This window comes from Garra rufa, chromosome 5, assembly GCF_049309525.1.
Source record: "Garra rufa chromosome 5, GarRuf1.0, whole genome shotgun sequence".
NCBI classification, from domain to species: Eukaryota; Metazoa; Chordata; class Actinopteri; order Cypriniformes; family Cyprinidae; genus Garra; species Garra rufa.
Window position 1 is genome coordinate 54,811,881 of NC_133365.1, and position 21,761 is coordinate 54,833,641.

Below are 21,761 nucleotides of genomic sequence, written 5' to 3' on the forward strand. Positions count from 1 at the left end.
CTTTAAATAAATTAAATTCTAATTAAAATGTCTTAAAAATGAAAAGTCTACTTCGTAAAAACCCCAAATACAATAATATTAAAGGGTACAATAGCAAAAGAGCCAAAACAATTCATTTGAACTGCCATTTATTCTAAGATATAATAATAAACACTTAAATATGTAAATTATAGACAAGGCAGTTGTTACATTGATTTATTAATCTAAGTATAACAATATGTTAACACTCCAACAATAGACCCTGAACGAAACACACGCCTCAAAAGCTTTCAATCTTTCTTAAAATATAAGTGACTACTGTGAGGTCTATAGTATATTATGCCAGCATCCAGCTAGAGATATATATATATATATATATATATATATATATATACACACAGTCCCTTTTCATTTTTTCCCACATTTTGTTTTGTTGCAGCATTATGTTAAACTGCTTTAAATGAGTTTTTCCCCCACATCAATTTACACTCCATACACCATAATAATGACACAGCAAAAACCAGATTTGCAAATTTTACAATTAAAAAAAAAAAAAAACCCTGAAATAAGTACATTGCATAAGTATTCATACCCTTAACTCAGTACAGTTGAAGCACCTTTACAGCCTCAAGTGTTTTGGGGTCTGATGTGAGCATCTTTGCACATCTGCATTTGGCAATTATCTGCCATTCTTTGCCTCACCTTTTCACCTCTCCATCTCTGTCAGCTTGGACATTTTCTAGAGTCCTAGTTGTTCCAATCGTCTTCCATTATGGAGAATGCTTCTGTCAACCTTCAATGCAGCAGATTTGTTTCTGAACTCTTCTCTAGATCATCGCCTTAACACAAGTCTGTCACTGAGCTCTACAGGCAGTTATCTTGGTTTTTGCTCTGATATGCATTTTCAGCTGTTAGACCTTTTCTGAGAGGTGTGTGTCTTTCTAAATCAGACTCATTCAAATGAATTTGCCACAGTTTAACTCCACTCCAAGTGTAGGAACATCTAGAAGCAATAGGAATGCTCCTGAGCTAAATTTCGAGTGTCCCAGAAAAGGGTATGAATACTTATGCAACGGGATCTTTTCAGTTTTTTTTTTTTTTTTTACTTTTTTAACAAATTTCTAATAAATTTGCACAAATGTTAGAAACCTATTTTTTTGCTTTGTCATTGTGGAGTAGGGAGTGTAGATTGAAAATAATTTAAAGTAGTTTAACATAAGGCAGCAACATAACTGTTACATTTATGCCTGTTTTTGGTCATTGGTTTCTCCCGTTGTCTCCCCCCGTCGATCTGTGTTAATTGGTTTTGCCCTCATCACCGTTATTCCCTGCACCTGTCTATAATCGTCAGTTACCCATTTATAAGTCTGTCTTTATAAATATAGGAGTGTTATTATTGGAGTGTCATCCAGTATGTTACACCGCTAATAGCAATATATAAAGTATAAGATGTTTTACCTTACTGCAGTCTATCTTGAGTTTCTGTAGGCCTTCAAAAACTGTTTTTCTCCTTTCAAGTACAACATTTTTTTCCTTCAAATGTAGGGAGTGTGCGATTCTCACCTCATCGCTTCAGTGGAGACACAGACAGACATACTGATATTGCTTCCTTTGTTTTTTTAGATTTAAATGATGTTTTATCAACAGATCACAGAATTTTCCAGTTTTTAAATAGATAATAATTGTGTTTATGTAGAGTACTTATATACAAATGCAATCGAAATTATTCAACCCCCTAGAGATTGTAATACTTTAACAGATGCAAGCTTCTCTGAAGATCAAAAGTTGTTTAAAATTGCATCTGACAATTTAGTAGCACACTGATATATAATATATAATGTAATGTTTTTGTAATAAAGCAAAGTCTTAACTATTCAACCCCTATTAAAAATTGCAGTTTTTAAGTTGCTTATTTGTACAGTATAGTACAAAATTGTGATAAAACACAGTTAAGCCTTTGGAACAGTAACAGTAACAGTTACAGTGGCTTGAGCTGTTAGACATGCATATATTTAATCCATGCATGTGCTAATGTTGAGTAACGCATATGGCCAAGAGCTTTTACAAAAGCTATACAGAAAAGTTCAAAGAAATATATCACTACTAGATTATTTCCAAAACACTATAAATTCCAAGAGACACAGCTGACAGCCTTGCATTAATTAAAATGCATTGTACCAGAAAACCTTTTGAAAAAAAGTGCTTCTAAGCTTCTAAGCACTCTAAATTGGCCCAAAAGTTTTTGACTTTCTGTAGCTGAAACATTTTGTATTTGTTCAGAGCCACTTAGATTTTTACAATTTTTCATCAACTTTACACTCTCAGAATGACTCAAATGTGTGTTAATAAATGGTCTCTAATAATTTACTGATGCTTTGGTTGAAATGTTTTCATAAAATTTTGTTCTCAGCAGAAAAATGTCTTGCTGGTCAAGGGGGTTGAATAATTTTGATTGCAACTATACTGCAGGAATCTGAGCGGAATTTCTGACCTTTCTTGAAGTTTAGATGCACTCATCTGTAAAACAACAGTCAATATTCAAGTTACACAATCCTACCTTTAATTTCAATTAATAAACCACTGTTTTTTTTTAATGTAAGTTGCTAATAGTGGTAGTTTACTAGTGTGTAAGTCATTAGTAGTAACAAAGTTTTATTTAGAATTAAAGCTCTTTATTGAAAAATGCTGAAAAAGACGCTTTTATCCAAACAATTAACCAATGAGGAGAATAGAAATAATCAAACCAACATCATTTATGCTATTGCTGTCATTTAGAAATATAAAGACATTAATAGGCCATTTTTTTAATTGCCTGTTGTAAAAGCTTTAAAACATATACTCACTGTTCTTGTGTAGTCTTGTAAAATCGTGAGATTCACCAATATGAAACAGCTGTCGTTTTTTCTCGGATCAGGCAGAAGATGCTCTTTTATAGGACTCTGGATCTCATCATGAGGGGTGGAGATGATGAACATGGACTTCAGACAATAGAAAAACAAAAGCTCTTCCATGGAATTTCTTTGTAACTGGAGGAGAGGGTGGAGTGAAAAACCTCATAAAACTGTTGCACAGGGAAAGTCTTATTTATTCCATGACATTATTTACATTATTGTTTATAACAAAGTTTATATATATATTTAGAATTGAATATTTATTTTAATAATAATTTAACATTTATTTATCATTTTAATTATATAATAAGGATTATATTTAATATTAACATTTATATTTAGATTTTTATATTGTATACAACGTTTAATGTCAGAGAGTTTATTTTGAATTTAAAATAAACAGATGTCAACATTTTTCTTCTTGTTAAGTAAAAGTAACATTAAAACTCAATTTTTGTGACATCCAACCTTTGATACTCCTCATTTCAGGAAACACAAAATCAGCAATTCCTTGGAACTCTCACATAAGTCTCCTTAATCATTTACAATGTAGTAATGAGTTAAAGATTTGTCATCATTTATGATTACTTTTTATGTGCTACTTTAAACACGAAGGCGATTCTTGTTAAACGCAATAAAGTGGTATTGCAGCCAAGTTCAATGAGGAAATACCGAAAAAAAAATCCTTTGTTTCACGTCACTGAACTCACACTACCCTAAATTCATTGTAAATTCACAAAATGTCTATAATAAATGTTGCATTTGTGTATTATTGACATTAGATTTACAATTTAAAAAAAAACATTTTAAATAATTGATTTGTAAAATGTTGTAAAATACATTTGAAAATATGTTATGTGTTGTCACCTATCCAAACAAATAATATTAATAAAAAATACGTAAAAATAAAAGTGCCAAAATAAATAAATATTATAAGATTAATATTCCTGGCACAGATATTAAATCACTAAAAATTAAATTGTAAACATATCATTTTAATATATTTATACATAAAATGTATGTAACATAAATTGTTCGCCCCCTATAAATATAATTTCGAGTGCTTTAGAAATGTGTCTCACTAGTTTTCTTCGTAAAGATTTTGAAATCTTTCGCTTCCTACTTTTTGAGCATTATCAAGTCTTTTTTTAAAATATATATTTATTGAAAATTTTTTGTGCAAAGCATTCAAAAAAAAAAAAAAAAAATCAATAAGCAAATTAAAATATTACCCCTAAATTAAAAAAAATCGAATTAGTACTTCAAGCACTTTGTAGGCCGTAGAGTCTATAAACTGGATAATTCTAATAACTGATCACAGTGAAAAGACTAAATTGAGCTTAGATCTCAAATAAGCATATGATGTTCAATTCAGTCTGTATGCCTTTTGCAGCAGTAGCTACAGTGAGGTGAGAATCAAACACTCTCTGAATAAGAATGAAGAGGCATTTGTAGTCAAAAGAAGAAAAACTGTTCTAAAAAGCCTGCAGAAACTGAAGATACAATGCAGTAAGGTAAAACATCCTATATTTTTATATCTACACTGTAAAACGTTTTCACCAGATTTAACTTAAAAACCTAAGTTCAGCAGCTGCCTTAAGTTTTTAAGTAAAATCAGCTTAAAACTACAAGTCATTTTAACTTATTACAATAAAAATGTGTTGATTTAACTTGTGAGTTTAAATTAATTAAATTGATTTAACTTAACTTTTTAAGGTAGCTGCTAAACTTAAGTTTTTAAGTTGAAACTAGTGAAAACTTTTTACAGTGTATGACTGCTATTATTCATCCAAATGGTGTTGTAGCTGATGAATATTTGTATTTCAGGATAAAGTGCCAAACATTGCATTACTGGGTTCTGGAGGAGGACAAAGAGCCATGGTGGGTTTGCTGGGATCCCTGGTTGAGCTTGATAAAGCGGGTCTTCTGGACTGCATGCTTTATCTGAGCGGAGTCTCTGGATCCACCTGGTATGAACCCTGAGAAACAACAAACACAGACAGATTGAATTGGGTTGAATGTCAAAAATGACAGCAGTATGTTTTTCTCTGAAGGTGCATGGCCTCCTTATACAAAGAACCAAACTGGTCCACCAAACTAGAGACTGTGAAAGACAAAATCATCAAGAGACTCAACGGTCCAGGAGTCAGCTGGGGAGATGGATTTGCCAAACTGAAGAAGTATTACTATGAGAAAGACATCTTCAGCTTGACTGACCTCTGGGCAGTGTTGGTCGTCACAACATATGTGAAAGAGGTCTGTAAACAGTCATATCACAGCCAGAGTTGCCACTCTTAAAAAATAAAATTCATATAGCACTGAAACCCTACTGTAATTGTTAAAGGGGTCCTATTATGCTTTTACACTTTTTGAATTTTAGCCAGTGTGTGATGTGTATGTTTGGCCATTAAAAAACATACAAATCTCAAAGTCCACTCCAACGGGAGATATTTAGTTAAAAAAAAAAAAAAAACCTTTTCAAGAACTACAATGAACGGCTCCTTTGGACTACAGCATTTGTTTTCCAGATACTATGATGTTACAGCCCAAAACAAGTCGATCCATAATAAAAAGTGCCTCACATGGCTCAGGTGAAAGAATCACTTTAATCTAGCTTGTGCAGTCGTACACAGAATTAGCTGCTTTGGGAAGGGGTGTGGCTGGACTGAAACGCCGTCTAAGCTGTTTGCCAATCACAACGCAGTGGGACTGCTAACCAATCACAACACATTTCATTTTTCGGAAGGCAGGCCTTCATCAAACCTGGAACTAATCGAGCCATTTGTGCCAGCCTGGGGAGAAAGCTATTGTAATAAGGTAAATTATGTGAAAAACACCAAGCATGAGAGCATGTTGCAGTGCACCCAGAAAAACAAACAAAAAAGACATTGTAAAACCCCTTTAAGATTTCCAGAGATCAGCATTCTGACATAAAACAGACCAAACGTCAGGCGTAGAGCCTTGAAACTTTGAGGGAAGGTAGTACCCACAACATCTACGACTTCACCAAGATGGGCGATACCACTTATTTTACTAAGAGTATAATGGGTAATGATGCCCACTTAACTTTACTTTTGAAATGTATTTTAACATTCAATGCCTAAATTGCTATTAGGTATATTTTTGGAACCATGGAAATCTACAACTAGCTGAACTATAGTCACTTTAGTAAAACCATTCATAAGGGACTGCCAGTGACAGGCAGTTGACCATATGCACAGAGAGTTCTTTAAAACTTCTGCATAATGATGCAGCTCGTAAACTTCTGCTGAAGCTCATTTTACAAGTGCTATATATAGTTGCACACACTCTAGAGACTCCTCTTTTGCCTTGTTCTTATCAGAAAATGAGAAAAATAATAATTGCAAAATCATAAATAATGATAGTGGCAGGAACATTCAGTTTCATTTTATTTAGCAATATATAATATAAATCCGGGGCCTGGTAATCCCAGGAGAGAAATCTTTTTTAAAAAAGGTCATTTTTTAAAAATCTACTTTTGCAAACTAGTCCTAGGTTTTTTGTTTAACCTCAAGAAAACTACTGCAGTACAATTATCATGACTTCCTGGGTCAGTAATTGTCAAAAATGTTAGAACTTTAAACTTTCATTAGATATAACAAGTTTGTTTATAAAATGGTCAAATATACTCAAAAATATATGAGTTTTTTCTGCTATATATATATATATATATATATATTTTGTGGAAATGGTCAATTAAAAAAAAAAACATTCAAAAATTTAAGAGCTTAAAGAACAATAATCAAGTAGGTAGAGACATTATCAAGTAAAGACAGAACCAGTGTAACAATATAGGTGAAAAGTTTAAATAATTATGTATTATTAATATTAAGTAATTAATATATTAAGTAATAATTTAGAAAAAATGCATCAGAGAATAATTTAATTAAATATACCAACACTAAATTATTTATAAGAATAATGAGAATAAGAAGAGTGCTCAGTAGTTTAATTTGTCACTAATTTGTTTCCTATTAGAAATAATGTTTAATGCAAATGTTTATGGTTTTTGAAAGAAGTCTCTTCGGCTCACCAAGGCTGCATTTATTTGATAAACAATAAAATCTATTTAAAATTATTTATATGTGAACCTATATGTTAAAATGTAATTGATTGCTGTGATTTTCAGCATCATTACTTTAGTCTTTAGTGTCACACGATCCTTCAGAAATCATTCTGATATGTTGATTACCTGGTTAAGAAACATTTCTGATTATTATCAATGTTGAAAACAATTGTGCTTATTTAATTTAAATGAAATTGTCTCAAGAAATTGTCCCTCTACAATAACATAATGTTGCAAAAATGTATTTTCTCTTCAGATTGATGAACGCACACTCACAGGTCAGCGTCACAAGCACAACAAAGACCCGTTTCCCATCTACACAGTGGTTGACAAGCAATGCAAACAGCGCAGAGAAGGAGGTCTGTATACATGAGAAAGAAAGAGTTATGCTTGTGTCAGCTGTTATACAGTGGTGTTTTCTATCTGTAGATCCCTGGTTTGAGATCAGTCCACATGAAGCAGGTTATTCCCTCACTGGAGCATTTGAAGGAACATCCAGCTTCGGCAGCCAGTTTTACAATGGTTGTAAGATCAATCAGCAACCTGAAATGGACATGCTGCACCTGCAAGGTAAGACGTGCTGTCACAAGAAAAGTTTATTAATATTTGCAATATCAGTTACTGAACTAACCTGACCGAAATCAGAATAGTCTAAAATGTAGTTTCATTTATTTTAAACATGTTGATATCATGCAGCTCTGTGTGGCAGCGCTTTAGCTGATGGAGAAGAGATTCAAAAATTAATCTGGCAAAAAAATAAGAGGTGAAGTTGCATTTGTTATGAATATTCAGTTCTGCCTAAAGTCATTTCTGTCGTAAGGATGAGATCTGGATCCAATAGCGTAGAGAAGGATAGTTTATTAGTTGCAATCAGAAAGGAGAACACAGGCAATGTAGCATATGCAGATGGAAAAAAAGGATCTTCAAATAGGAACTCAGGTGGCTTGCAGATAGCGCTAAGTTATAAACAGTCTCTTCAAACAGGAACTAAGGTAGTTTGCAGGTTATGCAGATTAATAATGAATCATCAAACAGAAACTCGGGTGGCTTGCAGATAGCGCTGAATCATAAACAGTCTCTTGTAGTGGGAAAGGATATACTCAGATGAAGCGCCCCTTCGGCGCCCTGGCGGCACGCTCGATTCTAGTCCGTGATTGGGAGCTGCGGGAAAAGGGGCGACCGGCCAGTAAACCCCCAGAGTTCCGTCCCTTTGCTCAGAGCAGCAGCGGAGCAGACAACCTGGCCCCAGGCGTTTAGCAGACAGCGGGAGGGCTGGACACAGAGTAGGAGAGCAGGAGGGTAGCCGGTAGATGAAGAGCTGACCTGATCCAGACGGTAAGGTGGGACTGGGACACGACAGGACACAACAGGACAGGGTAAATTAGCAGGGTTGAGGATAGCCACCAGCATCTAACTTCTAGCGAAATAATCCGACAAATGGTAGGAAAATAGGGAACATTAAGTAGCAAACGGGTAGAAGTGGGAGCAGGTGAAACGAATCAGTGTGATACCAAATGAGAGACAGCTGAGGAGAGAGGAAGGGGAGAGAGAGGTAGTGACCAGCAGAGGGAGGCAAAAGGAAGGAAAAGCCAGAGAGAAGGATGAGAACCAGATTCACGACAATTTCATTATCACATGAACTCTAACACTCTAATTCCACTGGATTCCCCCAGATTTATTTTAAAGTTTAATATCTAGAATAGAAAATGGGATGACTGAGGGAATGGAGCAAGGTAAAGCATTGCTTATTGTTTTTATGTGCTGGTTTTATTCACAGAGATCTTTCATATTTAAACAAATGGTCTTTCCATGCTACCAATGGCAAACTACATGCTAAACTCTACAAAGAGTTGATTTGATTTTAAAGACCAGAATGAATACATCACAAGATTTTTTTTTATTTGCATATATAAAGATTTGTATATTTAACTGTAACATCTATATTGCAAATTACATTCGAGTTTCAAACATAAAACACATATATGCATCTTTAGAAATATATACATTTTTATTTTTAAGTATACTTAAACAGGGGGGCCATTGCTGGGGTACGCGAAGCCCCGGTGCAGGTTGTACAAGTGGGCCCAGTTTGGAATTGTGTAAACAGCCCAAATAAATAAATAAATAATAATTTTAAAAAAAGATACAAATTAAACATTGTTGTAGCTACAGAAACCAAATAATCGAATGTAAAATATCATTGCATAATTTTCACTGTATAAATTAATTATAGATTAATTCTTGTTAAAATTACAAAGTAATTCTGTAAAAAGCAAAAGTGAATTTCTCTCTTTGAATTTCTTGGGTTAACAGTAAGTACACCGACAGCAGCTTGTAAATTAGGCGCGGTCACTTTAAGAGACAATACATCCAATACTAGATATTCTGTTTTAATCATTTTAGCAATTACTTATAATTTTTAGCACTTAGCTAATCACTATTAGCATGTAACTATTTACTGCTAGCATGTCTAGCATGTTGCGAGTCCTATTTGCCAGCATGAGTCAAAAGAACCAACTCCTACGTCTATACTATATTCCTACGTCTATACCATACCTGATTCTGATGATAAATGGTTGCTAGGGTACTCTGTTCGGTTACTAGGGAGTGGCTTGGCAGCTGCCAATGATGATACTTCAAAGGCTGCTTGCCAGTATGAATGATATAAACCAACCTATGTCTCTATGACATTCAGATTTGAAGATATGCCTGTGTGGGTTTGGGTTGCTAGGGTGCTCGATAGTGGTTGTTAGGGTGTGATTAGAAAGCAGTAAACGTGATTCATGATTGGCTGTTTGCTGTTCCAAGTCAAACGAGCCCACGTATTTTAGGTTTCCACTGTTATTAAGAAAAAATGCAAGTGATCTGGCGCTTTTTAATGTCCTGCAAAGCACGCTTTAGCTTCCACTCTCCGCACAAATTATCGGATATGCGTCTAACAGCGCACATTTATCTAGGTTAAATGTTTAAATTAATATAGTGAAATGCATCAAGTGTTTTATGTCTACAGATTTTATTTTAGGCAGGTCGTGTTGATTTGAGAAAGCTAAATTGATTAAACATGCCCCACTCATTGCCACTGGCCGCTTGGTCGTTATTTTCCATTGATAATGAAATTTGCACTGATCAAGCCATCATAATCAAAACCACAAGACACTTGCAGTTTTATGCTTCTACCACTAGATAGCGAAGCTGAAATGTTTTTTCTAACCCTTTAATTCAAGTAATTTCTGTGATTTTTCCACTGCAGATGGTGAGAGGAGCTGCTGAGATGTGCAAGAAACTAAACATTCCTTTCCCTGAAGTCAACATTCCCAGTACAGACGAGAAGAAACTAAAGGACTTCTGTGTTCAAAGGCAAAAACGCTCCAACTGTGATTTACATTCCTCTGTTTAACGTGGTCAACTGTGGAGGCAAGTTAAGATTGTCTATTTAAATAAAAATGAAATATGAATCATGTTCTGATTTCAGTGTGTTACTGCTTCTTCAGATAAACTTGAGACCTGGAGGTACGATTCGTACGAATATGGGATGACAAAATTTAGTTACAGTGCTGAGAAGATTACCGAACTTACCCAGCAAACATTTGGACGTGTATTGACCGTTGAAAAGACGTCCGTCCGACACGTCCCGTCATGGTTGAAAAATAGTTCCAAAATGGAAGTTGAACCGACGTCTTTTCTGGCCGTGAATTCCACGTCTCTTCAGCGCGTCCATGGACGTCAGAATTAGTCTTCTTCTGGATGTTTATATGGTGTGTTTATGCATAAGTGTAGGCATATAAGCCTGCATATAAAATAATCATACACTAATTGTGTTAAATCGTAAACAGGCGATTTTGACGTTTAAGCATCTAAACTTGACAAAGGTTCTAAAAAGGGCAAAAATCGGCCCAGTCATACCGAAACGTCTAGATAGAACACGTTATAATCACGTGTAGATCAAACAACACATTACTTTACTTATACATTTAAGTACTTAATATAAATTAACTGCATCTGAATATAAGGTTAAGGTTTGATACATGCAATTATGCATAATTTATAGTTATTACAGTAACTACATGTAACAAGGCCACTGTAAAATAAAGTGTTATATTATTAACATTTTAGTAGTTCCTTACAAATGATCAAAGATAACGGGATGAACTAAAGTCACAATTTATTTATCACATTTATTTTATGGTTTTAATACAAATTCACCTGGGAAACAGGAAAAATTAACATGTTCATCACGAAACAAATTCAGTTTCATAACTAAATTTAAGGAATTGAGCTGTCACAAATATCTCCCACATCTTTTTCACCCGAAAACTTATTTTTTATAACCCCCACCCCCTGCTCTTCCTGGAGCATGTTTTAGATGTTCAGCCATAGCGCCATCAATTTCCGATTCCGTTGAATTGGGGTTCCACCTCTTCACAGCATCTGAGGGAAGAAAATATGAATGTAAAAAGCAAAAAGTTAAACAAGCACTTATTTTTAAAGTGTTTTTATCTATCAAACTAATTGTACAATGCAGTCGAACAAGACTTTTCCCATCCATTTCATGAACATGAGCTTCTCTGAGATACCAAATGATTAGTCTTCAAAAAGTCTAAAAGTAATGTAGTGACACTCTTATGGAAATAAGATAATTTGTAATTATTTAAATTTGTCTAATTTTTAAACTGTGTGTCATGAATCAACATCTCAGAAAAATGTTATTCATTTCAAAACAAAGTGACGACTTAATTCGTGATGCAGGATGTTGATTTCATACATGTCCACATATGAGAACACCGGGACTAAAACATGTTAATTATGCGTTTGGACATTTCTGATAAAAACAGGTCTTTTAAATAAGACACAAGGAACATACGATGTGTCACAAATTACCTTGTATTATATTATATAAAGGTGTAGCCTTGAATGCAGCCTTTTCCAGCTGGCCACCACCCTGCATGTTGAATTTTGCCATTAAGGCATTTGACATGATTCTGCGAAATAAACGATTCAGTCATAATATTAAAATGCATTGTAAGATCAGTATTACAAATTAGCAGTACTGTGCAGCTTGCCAATTGCATGCAGTGTTAAAACATACACTTTCACAACCACTCTCTATCATGTAATAAGTGCTCTATCCCTATCCAAAGTTTTTGTGACACGTAATGACTCATTCATTTCTTACACTAACATTATGTTTTTATATCTTGTTTTAAGTCCTACGAACAACCTGATTTAGCACAGACATTACAACTTCAACACAAAAACAGGCAATTATATAAGTAGATCTAGTGTGTGACAGAATTATAGTATTACCAAAGGTTGAGGTTATTATTGTGGATACTGTTACTATTGTCATTTTTTTCTGAAATACGACACAGCAAAACACACAAACAATGCTAGGTAAATACATACCTGTTCATACACAGTCTCTGACTGACATTCGGCCAACTCTGGACAGTTGCTGAACCTAAAAGTGACACCACAATCAAAATAATGTAATAATGTTTTGAAAAATCAAGAGCAAGACAGAATTGACAGCAAACAAAAACAATGATATCGATATTGGCATTAGATTATCGATAAACAACTACTTGTACCTCTAATAAAAGATTTACAAACGGACTGTTTGCAAACTTTGCTTTAATGAATTTCCCATAAATGGCCTGCGTTTCAAACACCATATAATATTCCTTACTTGCTGATGGCATGGGGTAATTATCTGGTTCCACCTATTTGAAATTGTAAAACACCAAGGCAGGCTCCACTGTCCCCTCGGATTCTGAGCTGCTGTCCTCTTCCGCTAAGGCATCAACTCTTGCCCTTCGACATCTCCAGTTTCTTTGATAGTCAGAGGACATGTTTAGCAAATCTGAAATTACAAAATACTTTTAAAGCACTTATTGAAGTCAGCCATGCTCAAATTAATTTACAGATTTCAGTGAATTGTTCCTGAGCTCCTCCTACAGTTGTAACATATCACAGTCTTTCATTGCATTTATTTTCAGAAATAAACTTTCAGAATGCTACATCTGAGTAGTACTTTTTAATTTAATTTTTAAACATGTTTAATCAACCAATGTGCTCTTATGTGCTGTATGTCATTGATGTCAAAGTACATATATACATTTAACTATTGTTTTTTCCCTTTTATAGCTTGCCTAATAATAAAGAAATATATATATATATATATATATATATATATATATATATATATATATATATATATATATATATATATATGCCACAGATGAGTTTCTTTTTAGGTGAGTTTTAGATGAGTTTCTTTTTTTAAAAGACCATAGCATTAAACATTACCTTTTAGCATACTAGCTAACTTTAGCCCAAGTTAATTTAACTTGACAGTGTGCTTATACTTGCTTTTGGTTCCTCCGAGTAAAACAAGTAAAAATAAAATACATTAATAAAATACCTCAAAATGTACTTACCCATCGGTGAATTTTTAATGATTTGTAAACTCAAAAAACTCTCTCCTGGTGTACGTTACGGCTCACTCCTCTTCTTCTGGTGTTTTTGGCGATTTTGCCAAACCAGCGTAAAAAGATGCATTACCGCCACCTATTGATCTGGAATTTTGAGTATACAAACTGTCATATCTCGAGATAATCTGCTATAGACCCTTTGCAAACACGTGACCACGACCACGTGACGACGCCATGCTGGACGGCAAAATAACTGGATGCGCAGGCTGAGCAGTAGTAGACGAGCGGGAAATTTGAATAGTTTTAAAAAGAATAAAATAGATAACGTTAACGTTACCACTAAACTTCATGGCTTCTTCTATCGAAGAAGTTGTAGTGCCGTTATCGGTCAAGGTAGGGCATCTGGTAGGTGCTCACAAAGAGCGATATTTGGAGAAGTTGGAGATAGCAGGTTTGGATACAGACCCTTACCTTCTTCCTCCCTCAGTTTTCACGGACCTCATTAAATTGCCGAGTCTGCCTGACTTCGGCCCACACGATTTGTACCACTATGTGGTAAACGGGGTATCCCCATACACTGGTGCTGATCTCAAAGCTTTTAAAAGTCTGGATGCTTACCAGTTCTTTGTAGCTGGCTGGGTTACAGGAACGCAATGCTACGCTAACGCCGGGTGGAGGTACCTCATAATGGCAAAGGTAAGACATCGATCTATGGTTTATATTGTATTACATGGCTTAGTTGAATTCTAATGTAGAATGCGGTCAGTTATTTCTTGATAAATATTTATATAACACGTAGCCTATGATTTTAGAGGACATGGTCGGCCGTGGCTTTCTAATGGATGCCTGGACGCATCCCAGCTCGGGGAAGTGCATTCATTAATTATCGATCACACGTTAATCCATGCAGACAGTAAATCACGGTGTGTCTGTGATCCGTAGTAACACATATACATGCCCAGATAGACTGTTGTCAGACAAAACACGGTCCACAGACTCATGAAGTGAATTACTAGAATTGTTGGGTCTTTGTAAATTATAGTGTGGTCTAGACCTACTCCATTTGTAATGTTTTTATTTTAATTTCTTATGATTTGATACTATAAATAAAGCATGAGGTCTGCTCTGTGTTATTTTTTCAACTTGAGGGTGAGAATTTTCATTTCAAAGTGAACTATCCCTTTAAATAGCCTCACATGTGTCAATGTTTACATTGCCTCTAACGTGAATATATAGGAGGATCAGAGAGAAGCATAGACATTTAAGTGGCACCAAAATCTGCTATTCCTGACATTAAGCTAACGTTAGCTACCTTTGTGAATGGGTAAGACTGCACAGCCCTATCACGCTAGCTGGTACTTGCAATTACATAGCTAATTTAGGTTACTCATGTTATAAATGACAATTTGACTGGGTCTCCATCTGGACAAGTATGACGGTGTGGCATTACACAAATTAAGTAAACGTAACTGGGAAATACATGAACCTAACCTTACCTTATAAAAAATGCTCGCTGCAAATCCTGGAGTACTTGGAGGGCTGCCAGTCCTTTCGGCTGATAGCAGCAACCCATCGCTGCCTTCTCTCCCCATCAAATGGTATTCGATAAAAAGATATATTGGCTTTACCCTGTCTATTAGCACAGCCCACGGCACAACACTAAATAACCATTTTACTACTAGAACGAACTCAAACACGTACTCATTTGGCTTGCCGTCCGTCTACAGAATAACACTTCCGCCGTCCGTCATGGCGTTCAGAATTCGCGCGAGTAGAGCGTGACGTCACGTGCAAAGGGTCTATAGAGATACCATATCGCCAGAATTTGTAACAACATCTTGGCAGCAGTTTTTGCATCCAGCTCAGACTTTAAATTGTGACTTACTTATGTATATAGCCTATATATATTTAATCATTAAAAACGAAATAATTAAATCATATTGTAATGTATGGGAAACTGGTGGAATAATGGGTAAATGCAGTGATTTCACACTTAACTACAAGCAATTTGTGAATAGAATTTGACATAAAACAAGATGTAAAACAAATGGAAGTTTTTTAAATAAAGATTTCCGTGCTGGTTTGCATGGGTCTTACAAAACGTTTAAAGGACGTCAGTGGACGTCTATTAACAACCTCTTATGAAACTACTTTGGGCACTTAAATTAATTACTGTAGTATGCCAATGTGAATGTGAATGTAAGCACAATTGCTTTTGCATATTTCATAAGGATTTTATAGAGGTTGACGATGGACTATAAATGCACGTGTAAAAGACGTCACCTGCTGGACGTCCTTTCACAACCGAATCACAACCGGGTATATTTTGAACTACACTCAGCTAAAAGTCAAAGTAAAAACTTTACATGCAACCACATATAATTGTAGACATGTACAAATGCATCTGAATGCATTTTTAAGAAATATTTTGTGTTAAAATTTTTTGCATATTTTGTCGTCCTACCGCGACTATTTTTGGCCAGGGACAGGACGTCGCCGTCGGACCAATGTTTGCTGGGTATGGAGGTTGCTGGAAAAAACATCTCAAACAACAAACTGATCAAACAGATTCATGCAGTCATCAGTGAAAAACTTAAAAAAGATTCATTTAACACTGAGACCAAACCTGGTGACTAAGGGGAATCTAAATGTAGACTAAACAGATTCGCAAAGGCCTATCAGTCATTCTACAACACTTATTATTTCACAGACAAGGCTCCAGCTGTCATGTTTGCTGTAGTGGAGTGGAGCCAGGTGAGACTTGGAGACCGGAGTATAGATAAACAGATATTTATTGATAACCAAATTAAACAAAGTAAAACAAACCAGGAGAACAAGCAACTTTACATTAATAAAAACCAGGAGCTTAAACAAAGAACATGTAACGTTATCAACGGACACTGGGGTGTGAACTGACACAGACTTAAATACACAGAAGACAGGGCGTGGTAACAAACTAGATAACAAGGATAACGAGGGGGAAATACAAATATGGGCACGGACTAGACTAACTAGAACAAAACCAAAAGCGGGAGACAAGGACTAAACCATTTGAATAGGAACCATGGGGGAAAAACACTTGGAAAACACAACAAAACACAGACATATTCCTGACACAAGCCTAGTCCTAGACTAAAATCTAAAAAGTCTAAAAAGTCTGAGTGGTTTTAACTGAAATAAAATTGCACTGATCTTATAAAATATAAGTGCCTTTGTTTTGTCTCAAGATGCACATCATGTTTTTCTAAGCACGTTTATAAAAATTACTTCAATGTAATGATAAAATGATAATCCTGGCTGCATTGTTTGTTAGACTGAGCTGTAGTATTCAATTTAATTTTTCAGTCCTAATAATCATTTAAGAAAATTAGCATTGTTATGTATTTAAATGTTCTGAGGGTGCAAAAAAAAAAAAAAAAAAAAAAAGAGAGAGAGGAAATCGTTGTCCAAGTTAAATTTAGTGCATCAAAAATTAGGTTTTGATATATTTACGAAGTGAAATTTACAAAATATATTCTTGGAACATGATCTTTATTTAATATCCCAAAGATTTTTGGTATAAAATAAAAAAAATTGACCAATACAATGTATTGTTGGCTATTGCTACTGTAACGTTGCTGGAAGATATAAGGCGAAAGAGGATCTAGATGCAGTAGTTTATTGGGAATCCGTGACAAAACAATAAAATCCAGAGGGAACAGGAACTCAGACAAGGGCAGAGACAACCATTACACATTTAACAACCGACAAAGCACAGAGAAAACACAAGGACTATTTATACACAGGGCAGAGGGAGAGATCTAATTGGAAACCGATGGTAACTAACGAGGAAGTGGGTGTGGTCAAATGAGTGTCCATGGTGATAAACAAGGGAGCAGAGTGGCAGGGAGACAGTCAACAATGAGAGACAAAAACTACAAAATAAAAGTCTTTAAACACAGACACAGAAACACAGACCAGAATCATGACATAGCCCCCCCCTCAAAGGAGCGGCTTCCAGACGCTCTAAATACAAGTCCGGGGGGAGGAGCTTGGGTAGAACAGGGGGCGGGCTGGGGGGGCTATGTCCATGAAGTAAGAGAAACAGGGGACTGAAGCAGAGTGAGAGACCAGGGTGGAGTCGGCCAGATGGGAGTAGCTGAGGACCACCATAGCAGGGCAGATGGCACCAACGGTCCCCACGGTGGAGCAGAGGACCACCAGATCATGTCGGGCGATCTCCATGGTGGAACAGGCAGAACAGGAACCCTCAAGGGTGGAGCAGAAGCCCACCAGGGCAGAGCAAACAAAGCCCACCAGGGCGGAGCAGACGGACCAGGAGCCCACCAGGGCGAAGCAAACGGAGCAGGAGCCCACCAGGGCGGAGCAGACAGAGCAGGAGCCCTCCAGGGCGGAACAGGAGGCGCAGAAGCCCTCCAGGGCGGAGCAGACAGAGCGGAAGCCCACCAGGGCGGTGCGGATGGAGCAGGAGCCCACCAGGGTGGTGCGGACAGAGCAGGAACCCACCAGGGTGGAGCAGAAGTCCACCAGGGCAGAGCAGACGGAGCAGGAGCCCACCAGGGCGGAGCAGACAGAGCAGGAGCCCACCAGGGCAGAACAGGAGGCGCAGAAGCCCTCCAGGGCGGAACAGGAGGCGCAGAAGCCCTCCAGGGCGGAGCAGACAGAGCGGAAGCCCACCAGGGCGGTGCGGATGGAGCAGGAGCCCACCAGGGTGGTGCGGACAGAGCAGGAACCCACCAGGGTGGAGCAGAAGTCCACCAGGGCAGAGCAGACGGAGCAGGAGTCCACCAGGGCGGAGCAGACAGAGCAGGAGCCCACCAGGGCAGAACAGGAGGCGCAGAAGCCCTCCAGGGCGGAACAGGAGGCGCAGAAGCCCTCCAGGGCGGAGCAGACAGAGCGGAAGCCCACCAGGGCGGGGCAGACAGAGCGGAAGCCCACCAGGGCGGGGCAGACAGAGCGGAAGCCCACCAGGGCGGAGCAGACAGAGCGGAAGCCCACCAGGGCGGAGCAGACAGAGCGGAAGCCCACCAGGGCGGGGCAGACAGAGCGGAAGCCCACCAGGGCGGGGCAGACAGAGCGGAAGCCCACCAGGGCGGAGCAGACAGAGCGGAAGCCCTCCAGGGCGGAGCAGACAGAGCGGAAGCCCACCAGGGCGGGGCAGACAGAGCGGAAGCCCACCAGGGCGGAGCAGACAGAGCGGAAGCCCACCAGGGCGGGGCAGACAGAGCGGAAGCCCACCAGGGCGGGGCAGACAGAGCGGAAGCCCACCAGGGCGGAGCAGACAGAGCGGAAGCCCACCAGGGCGGTGCGGATGGAGCAGGAGCCCACCAGGGTGGTGCGGACAGAGCAGGCACCCACCAGGGCGGAGCAGAAGTCCACCAGGTCAGAGCAGACGGAGCAGGAGCCCACCAGGGTGGAGCAGACGGAGCGGAAGCCCACCAGGGCGGCGCAGACGGAACAGGAGCCCTCCAGGGCGGAACAGGAGGCGCAGAAGCCCTCCAGGGCAGAGCAGGAGACACAGGAGCCCTCCAGGGCGGAACAGGAAGCGCAGGAGCCCTCCAGGGCGGAACAGGAGGCCGCATCATGGACTGGGACCTGGGGAAAGCAGAGACAGAGGAGGCAGACAGAGCAAGGAGAGAAGCAGAGAGTTCATGGGAGCACGCTGCCTCCATAGCCGTGACAGGGCAGACAGGGAGCCTAGGCGGAGCAGGCAGATCAGGGAGCCTTGGCGGTGCTGGCAGAGCAGGGAGCCTTGGCAGAGCAGGTAGCCTTGGCGGTGCAGGCAGATCAGGGAGCCTTGGCGGAGCAGGGAGCCTTGGCGGTGCTGGCAGAGCAGGGAACTCCGCTATGCACGCCACTCTGAGACGCAGTGTGCAGCCCACACACTCAAAATGGCGATGGCCATCGTGGGCAGTACGGTGGTTAATGGAAGGCCCATCGGGTTTGTGGGCATGTGGCTTGGGAGCGTTGGCTCTGCGTGGCTTGGGAGCGTTGGCTCTGTGTGGCTTGGGAGTGAAGGAACAGCTGTGACTTGATTTGGTGTGGCTGGGGAAGCTATGACTTGACTGGACGTGACTGGTAGAGTTGCTGGCTTGGCCGACGTAGTTTTGGCAGATGCTGGTTTGGCTGATGTAGCATTAGCAGTTGCTGGCTTGGCTGGTGCTGATAGTAAGAGACCGACTGATCGACAGCAGTGGTGGGTCCTCCAAGCTTGATATTAGCCTCTGATAAGTCATGAGAATGTGAGGGTGTGATGTAGCAACCACCATTTCATTAGTAATTTTGGGCATGGCGGTCATCTTGGGTGCAGGCTTGGGCATGGTGGCCATCTTTGCTGCACGCTCTGGTGTGGCGGCGGCAATCTTTGCGACAGGCTCTGGCGTGGCGGCCATCTTTGCAGCAGGCTCTGGCGTGGCGGCCATCTTTGCAGCAGGCTCTGGCGTGGCGGCCATCTTGACCGGGAACTCAGGAACGGAAGCCATCTTATGAACGGGCTTTGGGGCGGCGGCCATCTTGTGAACAGACTCGGGAAGGGCGGCCATCTTGGGAACTGTCTCTGGAAGGGCGGCCATCTTGTGAACAGGCTCAGGAAGGGCGGCCATCTTGTGAACGGGCTTTGGGATGGTAGCCATCTTGTGAAGGGTCTCTGGGCTAGCAGACATCTTGTGAGGAGACTCGGGAAGGACGACCATCTTGTGAACAGGCTCTGGAGGGGCTGCCATACCCACAGTAAACCGAGATTTACAATGTGACATGACAAAGTTGATGAATTGTGAGAGAGTCCAACTGGGGTCTTCTTCAGGTAAGTTGAAACTGATTTCTGGGTCAAGTCCACTCCAGAAACATTCCTTCAGCATGGTATCCTCACACGGTGCCAGATGGCTATATCTGACAAACTCCCTCACATAATATTCGATGGGTCGGCCGTCTTGAAATATGCTGCAGAGCACACTTACGGGGTTGATCAAACTTCCTGCTAGATCCATTTTTGGATCGGTTGTTCTGTAACGTAGATACAAGGCGAAAGAGGATCTAGATGCAGTAATTTATTGGGAATCCGTGACAAAACAATAAAATCCAGAGGGAACAGGAACTCAGACAAGGGCAGAGACAACCATTACACATTTAACAACCGACAAAGCACAGAGAAAACACAAGGACTATTTATACACAGGGCAGAGGGAGAGATCTAATTGGAAACCGGTGGTAACTAACGAGGAAGTGGGTGTGGTCAAATGAGTGTCCATGGTGATAAACAAGGGAGCAGAGTGGCAGGGAGACAGTCAACAATGAGAGACAAAAACTACAAAATAAAAGTCTTTAAACACAGACACAGAAACACAGACCAGAATCGTGACAGCTACAAAAATACCTGTGTGTGGCAGTATAAGAACATCAGAGTTTAGTCAAGTTTGCATTTTATTTCTGTTTAATGTCCAAAATGTTTTTGCTGTTTGTCTGCAATAAAGCAATCAATAGCAAAAAATAAGCAATAAATAGCATCATTAATAATTTCAGCACACATTGCACTGAAACCATGAGTGCTTAATAAAATATTGTATTTTTTCTGTATTGTTTCAATTAATAAACTTCTCTAAAAATGTTTTTTGTCCTAGTTATTTGATATAAAATTATTATTCATACTTTTATTTAGCAAGGATGCTTTAAATGATCAAAAGTGATGATAAAGACATTTGTAATGTTACAAAAAATTTCTATTTCAGATAAATGCTGTTCTTCTGCACTTGCTGCCCATCAAAGAAACTTGAAAAAAGTTCTACTCGGTGGTTTTTAACATAATATAATAAATGTTTTTTTGAGCAGCAAATCGGAATATTAGAATGACTTCTTAAGAGTCATGTGACTGGAGTACTGATGCACAAAATTCAGCTTTGAAATCACAGGAATAAATTGAATTTTAAAGTATATTCAAATAGAAAACAATTGTTTTAAATAGAAATTTTTTTCCAACATTTTACTGTTTTTATGTACTTTGGATTAAATAAATGCATGCTTGATGAGCAGAAGAGCCTTATTTAAAAAACATTAAAAATCTTAGCGTTCAAAAACTTTTGACTGGTAGTGAAGGCCTAGATCTACAGCGGTGCTAGCTCAAACGAAAGCAAGAGCATTCTCAGTTCAAGCTGTAATAATAGCATTATAGCGAAACAGATTTGGCAAATACTTTTGGCAAAAGGTAATGTTTCTATAGCATTGAGCAATGTAGCCAATCACAGACATGTCTGTTGATTTCTTAAACACAATGGCCAGTCAGAGGTGTTCAAGTTAGTATCCACATTTACCGTGAGACGAGACACTCCCAGATCACAAGTTGTATTTACAAGTCCTTGTAGAACTTGTTATTATAACTTG

General features: G+C 38.7%; 1 pseudogene; it reads left to right on the top strand.

The window, feature by feature from the left end:
• Nucleotides 1-2,930: 2,930 nt before the first annotated feature.
• Nucleotides 2,931-16,025, top strand: LOC141334932 (cytosolic phospholipase A2 zeta-like; annotated as a pseudogene).
• The last annotated feature ends 5,736 nt before the right edge of the window (nucleotides 16,026-21,761 follow it).